Genomic DNA, 7,822 nt, shown 5'->3' with positions numbered 1-7,822 from the left:
TTCAAATCATTGAAACGATTGTGTGAGGGTGTCGTATATGTTTGTTTGTGTGTGTGGGTGTTGTCCGTGTCGGTGTTGTGTCTGTGTTGTCCATGTGTGTTGTCCGTGTCTGTGTTGTCCGTGTCTGTGTTGCTGTGTGTGTTGTGTGTGTGGGTGTTGAATGTGTCACAAATTTACAAGAAAAAAACATTGATGTCTGTGTTTTGCTGTGTGTGTGGGTGTTGTCCGTGTGTGTTGTCCATGTGTGTTTTTACAGAAAATAAAAAGATTTACACCACAGGTAAGAAAGTAAAAAAAAAAAAAAGTCAACAGCTTATTACAGTAGACTTGACATCTCTTTACATTGCGAGCTGATTTTTCAAACTCTGTAGCTTTGGCTTTAGTCGTGTGGCCTAACAAGAGCAATACCCTGTTGGATGAACTGAAATGTGAGCTTCATTGTCTTGGGGTAGTTAAGATGGAATGCATACGTGAGTCCAAACAGAATGAACATTGCTTTTGGCAGATCTGGAATGTTGTCCATCACGACTTCTCCCTCAATGATGATTTTCAGCGAGGCTGGACTGAGATGCTGGGGAAGATGAAGAGCAACAGCACCTTCACGCTCAATAAGTAGTATCCCAACGTCGAGGTCACGAAAAGAATCATCATCATCTGATTCCTAAATAAAGAATAACAGAAGAGCACAATCATTACATTATATTTCTCATTTGAAAAACAACTTTAATCAATATAAGAGTGTCATGGTGAAAAAAATAATGGTAAAATTATAAGAAAGCAAGAGCTTACTTACAAAGCCTGCTTTGAAGAAGTTTGTGGGGGTTGTCCCCAAGGATGATAGGAAGCCCTCTGAGCACCTGTGTCCCGGATCGCAGTTGGCTCTGTAGTCTTTTGGGAATTAAACACAGTACCACAAGTTAGCTAGCTAAAATGAAAAACAAATAAATGATCTATAAGAAAGCTTAAAAAAAACAAGCAATGTTTGGATTGAATTATACAACTAATAGAGTAGCATTGTGATATGATGTTTATACAAACCCTGAGAAAAACAAAGCCAAGTATAGAATATGTATGGACTTACATTGGTCTGTTGTGAAATCTGTGTCAACAACTTTCCAACATTCCCTCTCTTGGATCGAAATAACTCAAGGAGACGAGGACTGTGCCGATCGATGCTCTCATAAAATTCCTGCTTGAGGTTCTTGCCCACAATCCTGCACGCTGAACTCCATGAAACACCTGAAAAAATACAAAGAACAAAAAAACTGAACTTAGATCAACTGAACTATACAAGGCAACTAAACCATCTGCAAAGTAGTGCTGAAAAACATCCATGAATGTCCTTTTTATATGATTTGCAATGTTGATGAAAAACATCATGCCTCAAATTAAAAATACCAATGTTTTTTTTCTTAAAAAGGACAGGAGGCATAGAGGAATATACATGTAGACAAATTATATCATAATAGAAAGATAGTTATTTGTTATGTTTCATCTTATTATACTTACTTGATCTTCAGTGAAAAGGGCAGGCCAGCGTTTCACCATCGTGCTTATGGTGGGTTCCGACTCCACTACCTCTTTTCTTCTCAGAAAGAAACTGGACTCTGTGATTTACCTTTAAATGGTACTGCGCAGGTGAGTGAGAATACTGTTTCTGTGCAGGGGTGCAGAGAAACATCACATGGACTGACAGTGAAAGGTTACTTCAGGAGTTTCACTCAGTTGTTTGTGCAGCCTGGGTTTTCTGGTGAATCTTTGCTAAGTGGACCTTGAATTAAGTGCCATTAATGGATTTGAATGTGCACACACATTTTTGGTGTAAAGCAGGGAAATGGGACAGTTCTACCATAGTTTCCGTGTTTTAACCGATAATGTTCTCAAAAGGTAACCCCTTTTCTCACACATAGAAACTCACAGTACTTACACTTCCACAGCATCCTCACACCACAAGGATCTGTAAAAATAGAAACAGGAAAAATTTTAGCTCAACGACTCAGTTCAACAAAATATTCCGTTCTGTATTCACAGGTGCAATATTTGAAAATATTTAAATTAATTTAATATTTAATACGTCCTTACCTAGAGATTTATGTCAAGTCAAAACCTACTTTCAAAATTACATAACATCTTTTCCCTTTTGTATTTTTCCTGGAAACGCTTCCAACACGCTTGCGTGTCGTGTGAAAAATTGGCGTCGGTTTCTATTTCTAGCAGGCAGTGTAAACTCTAACCTGTTAACATGGGAGCCTAAATATAAACGGACACGCCACGCAGGCTGACACGCTCACGCGACGCAGCCAGTGTGTAGCCGGCCTGAGAGTGAGCAGTGAGAGGAGGGAGAGAGTACTAGAATCCTTTGCCCAGACAGCGGTGAATCGCTTTTATATTGTGTAAAAATTACATTTATATTAAAATGATACAGTCGAGCAAAAACTCGCCGGTATGTGAGCCATTCAGCTGACACTTTTTTTTGAGAGAAACGTTAGTTAGACTATCGTTAGTGTATTAACACCATGCACAAGTTCAAACAGTAACATTAGACGGAAAAAAGCTGCGTCAACAAATTATCTGCAAGCTTTTGGGTATTAAAAAGTCCAACAAAGATAACAAGGCTACAATAGTTATTTAACATACTAACCATTCCACTTGGAGTAAGGTTGCTTCCAGTCAGGGGGTACCGTCTGCTGCCGAGGCCTGTGCTCGTCCCGCCAGGTGTAGGACGCACGTTAGACAGTGGTCTATTCACGTGACCAGGAGGGTTTTTTGAATTAGCCCCCTCCCCTTCCTTATAAAATTAAACATACCAAGTAATCTCTGCTAAACCTGATTAGTGCAATGAATTTTTCAGCTAAATAGTACAAACAACTAATGGTTGTTTAGTCAATGATAGCCGGTTTTTACTAAACTTAAAAGAATAAGTCAATGATCACTCGCAGTTTAATTAGAAACAAAATCTGGGGTTTACAGTGGTTGTTTGTTATCTTTATTTTATTAAATGCACACAAGGTGTTTGTTGTTATGTCTGTATACAAAAAAAAGTAGACCCTTTACAGATGTCGATTGATTGTATTGATCTTATCTGTACGATCAAAACTGAAAGTGTAATTTAAGTTCTTTTCAGGGTTTCAGGACAAAAATGCCTCAAAACGTTATTGTTTTTGTTGTATACGCGTTAATCGACTTCAGAGGGTTTAACGCATCATATGTTTCTGTGTGCTGGCTATTTCTTGCGCATGATTTGTTCCTAATAAAAGACTCTGAACTACACATTGTCATGGTATTATTTTGTGACATTTATAACAGAAAAAATTTAATAAACATTTAAATTAATTACCAGCACGGCATAAAACATGTAACATGTTTTTTAAAAGAACAACTGATTTTACTTAATTATATCAGATTGTAAGTGAAATTTACTCAATAAAATTTTCACAGGTCAAGTTACATGTACTTATTCGTTTTTTTATACGTTTTTACTTAATTTAGTTAAGAAGTAGATTTACTTAATTTCCAAATGTATTAAATTTACTTGAAAAATGCTCGTGCAAAAACTTGCCAAATAAAAATTAAGTAAATTTACTGATTGTTTTTTTCAGTGTACTGGCAGCTCTGGTTGCCAGCATGTTACTGTTATTCTACAGTTCGTTGCCATAAATTAATTAAAGTTTATTGCGGTTAAATTACGTTTCATGCTGTTTTTTGTAACCCTTTAAACCCCACAACAAAATCCTCAGTTTTAAATGAACACTTACAGTATAACGAGTGCACACTACAGAGTGTTAGAGTAACACTGAACCAGTGAAGTTAATAAGATAATTCTGTGACTAATTAAGTGATGATTGAGCATTAGTGATGGACACCTGCTATTAACAAGCAGAATCACCGAGTGAAAGAGAAACACAATAACTACAACTGACATTATCAGCCACAGCCTGTTGAAATCAACTGAAATAAAAGATTCATTAAAATCTCTCAAGATCTGATTAAACAACTCCTAAAAACAGCATCCCAGCCTCAATAATTACCAGACTGACTTTATTCCTGTGAAACATCTACATTGAGAGTTACAGAGGTTTAAATGTTGTTCTTTTTTCACTACCATGAATGAGATCAGTGTTTACTTTAGTTGAGATCTTGAACTTTGACTTTACAATATTAACCATTATTTTACTGCTGTAGCAAGGTAGTTCTGAAAAATGTTTATGGCAAAAAAGAATAAAAAAAAAAAAACAATAAAATGTGGCGTTGTTGTTTCACAGAATAAAAAAAACAAACAATCATTTCTTGCTTCAGATTCACTGATTTTATCTGGGTCTCCTTCTTTTACTGAACATTGCTAATACTAAAGCAAAAAAAAAAAAAGCACTGCCAAGCAACCAGTTATGGAAAGACTCTAAAAACACACCAGTGATTTAAAAAAAAAAAATTAAAAGCGTTGTTGCAATTTTAGACAGACACATCATAATATTCAACATATGAACTCGCCTCAACACAATGGTGATAATCCAAAATTTATATAATAATAGCCCATTTCAGTTCTAAAACACATCCAAAACATGCTACTAAAGCTCAACATAAAAGCAAAAATAAAAACATAGTGAATTATCCAAGGAAAAATGGAAACAAGGGACAATTGAGCAGTCATATTTATTCATGCTGCAATGCCTGCTGGGAGTAATATGGTGGTACCCAGATTTGCTGATTGTCACCATTGTTGACTATCTCTCTATCAACATAACTAGTTTCTAAATCCTACTTTTGGGTTTGCGTTTATCACACTTCTGGATCACAAAAAAAAAATAACAAATGTTATTAGAACCGTCGTCATTCGGATTTGACTATGAAGCTACACCTAATTTTAAATGACATATATTGTACGACATTTTACTGTCGCAAATGTATTGTAAAGACAAGCTATACATAACCAACAAAAAGCTGATTGCTCAGAAGTCAATGGTCAGGAGCACAGCCACAACTAAAGACAAACACGGATCTCCAACAATGGTAATGCAAATGAAGCAATTAAAACAGCATAATTTTAAACGGTTGTTTATTCTAATAGATCTTCTGTACATGTCCTGTCCAGAAATCAAGTCAGTTCTGGTTAGAAATGATGTGAGGCGATGGTAAAGCTGTTTGTTGTGAGTTGTTTTTAAATCTTCAGTTGATTTTTTTATCTAAGGCTGTTGTAGTTTCTTGTGTGGTGTTTTGTTTCTAGTCTTTCCATCAGTCCAAGTGAAACTTCTGCTCGTGAACAGCAGCCTGTGTCCATCAGGTGTGTCTGAAGATTTACTCAGGTTCGTTGTGTTCATTCTCTCTGTCAGGGTGGACTAATAATAAGTAACAAACCTCATGTAGGGGAATAGATGATCATGAGGGTGCAGGGTGTGATTTGAAACACAGCATCGAGTGCTACACTTGAATGCTGTTTAATTCATTGTCATATATAGCAGTGACAGGCCTACTTTCTCGAATTTAAAGACCTGAATATTACACAGAATCACTCGCCAATGTTTTAAATGGAAAAACAAAGCAATGTTACTGTACACAAAAAATTTTTACAAGCAATTTTTAGCAGTGATATTCATCTGGCCGAAAGCACCAAAGTGAATGAAAGTTAAGAGAAGATCTGGGCCTAGGTCTTAACAAGTGGGATGAACCCATCACACTAATAACTGATTCAGTTGAAATCCTGACTTTGAATTGAGTTTTTTATGTTTCATCGCTGATAAATGACGTGCATTTTGACATGCATTGAAGACATGTTTTAACAGTTTTGATACTGTAGCAAAACACGTCACCACACAAATACGCTTTTTCTCTTGAAATTCTAGTGAAAGCGTAAAAGCACACAAAGAAATGTTTGTGTGAGGAAAAGTGAATGGATGATTTGTATGAAATGTTGGTCTCTTCTGTCTCAATCGGATGTAGATAACTAATGAACCAATAAACAACATTGTTGTAGACACAGATGTAACTGTCAGCATCGGTCACATCTAAAAATTCCTCTTGCATTATTGAATACTCCTAAATAGTCAAGATCATTATTTATTTGGTTAGGTGTAGATGTTTGCTACCCCATTCATGTCAGGACCTTGTCAGTTTACCGCAAAACATCACACAATAGAGTTTAAACACAAATACAAAGTTTGAAAGGTAGAAGAAGGCCATGAGATTATCCAAATAAACAAAGTTAAAGATCACCTTAAGACAATAAAGATGTTAAAAACAATTCCTGTTACAAATTTTGAGTGACGGTTTGAAAAGAAACCATTTGTAAAATGAACCTATCTCAAATTCTTAAGCCTCCTGAGGTAATAAGAACAGTTTAAGACGGTTTATTAATTTAAATATGGCTACTCGTTTTTCTGTCACACAAACAATTTGTCTGTGTGCTTTCTATGCTTCCCTAGAACTGTCAAGCGAACAGCTTTTTGTTTGGTGATGATGTTCATACCAGAGATCATGGTCAAACTGTCTTCCAATGGTATTCACGCCAAGCTCTGTGTCAGAGATGAACAGTCACGCAATTCCACAGGAATGTTCTAAGCTGATACAGTGTTTTTAGTGTGATTGGCTTTTACATGATCAGACCCCGAGACCCACCATGTTAAAATCGTCTGCTTTGTACATATAAACAATACGGCCAAAATTTTAACAGTCACATGCTGTTTTTCATTTAAAACAGTGGCATTCTGGTGTCAATATTTTCATCATTCGAGAAACGTACAGCTTTGTAACGAAAAATTTGCCGTTACAATACCAGGCAGCGGGGTGCCAAGTTCAATATATATACATACTCAATCAGATAAATAAATAATTCATCAATATCTGCTTCTAGTATCTGATGTTTAGAACAATCTCCTAAAACAGCGCTCACCAGCTGCATTATTATAACCAGACCTGACTTTATTTCTGTCATGATTTCTACAGAAGATCTTAGGGAGAGATATCTAAGAGGTTTAGTTGTGGTTTTTTTCAAACTACCATGACTGAAGATCAGTGTTTACTTTAGTTGGGCTCTTGAACCGTGACATTTCAAACACTAAGGTTTTTTTTTTTTTTTATAACATGCAATAAACAATCGCGTCTTTGGAACTGTGTTATCACCAAAAAAATCCAATTCAGAAAAAAAAGAACTGTGCTCATTGTCGTTTATAGATTGGTAAAATACAAACATTCTCTTTATTTCTCATCCCAATCCCGTGTACTGTCTCGTCTATTGAATATTGATGCCTACAGCAAAAGTAAGAAACACTGCTGAGCCTGTAAACGTTAGGAAAGCCTGTTAAGAAAAATATCACTCATTAAAAAAAACATTTTACAACTTCATTTTAATTGAGACGGACACATTCACGATTCTCTGCGTATGAATTCCACAGTACATGGTGAATGCAATCCACAACATTAACAAACCAGTTAAGTTCGAACATTCATAAAAACAGATACCTAAAAATCTAAGACAAAAGCAGATAATCAATTTTAAGCAAATGAGGCTTTCAAGAAAAATACCCGTATGGCCGACCGATAATTTCTTCAACCATCATAACACGCAAAAACCACCGATTTCACACCATGCCGTAAAACAAGTTCACATGAATGAAACTAATCATTCTGTACACACAAAAAAAAATTAACGTGCGTGAAAAAATTATAATATTATTTTGTCACAAAACACGCCATTTTCACCCAAGGAGCAACACTGAAAGATTTATTTCATTAAAATACATTTCACACTCAAAGCAAAACCAATTCGTAGATATACAGATCGTTGCACAAAAAACCTTTGGAATGTTTAAAATGTATGAGTGTCTGTAAT

The 7,822-nt window shown here is 35.7% G+C and overlaps 1 long non-coding RNA gene across 1 annotated transcript; it reads right to left on the bottom strand.

The window, feature by feature from the left end:
• Window positions 1-1,512: 1,512 nt before the first annotated feature.
• Window positions 1,513-2,863, bottom strand: LOC109106013. The gene is made up of 3 exons (XR_006159640.1): window positions 2,642-2,863; window positions 1,928-1,957; window positions 1,513-1,618 (listed from the first exon to the last, which is right to left on the bottom strand). It is a non-coding gene; the product is annotated as an uncharacterized LOC109106013 (long non-coding RNA).
• Window positions 2,864-7,822: the final 4,959 nt, after the last annotated feature.

This window comes from Cyprinus carpio, unplaced genomic scaffold (assembly GCF_018340385.1).
Source record: "Cyprinus carpio isolate SPL01 unplaced genomic scaffold, ASM1834038v1 S000006634, whole genome shotgun sequence".
NCBI classification, from domain to species: Eukaryota; Metazoa; Chordata; class Actinopteri; order Cypriniformes; family Cyprinidae; genus Cyprinus; species Cyprinus carpio.
This window is presented reverse-complemented; position numbering and strand designations above follow the sequence as displayed.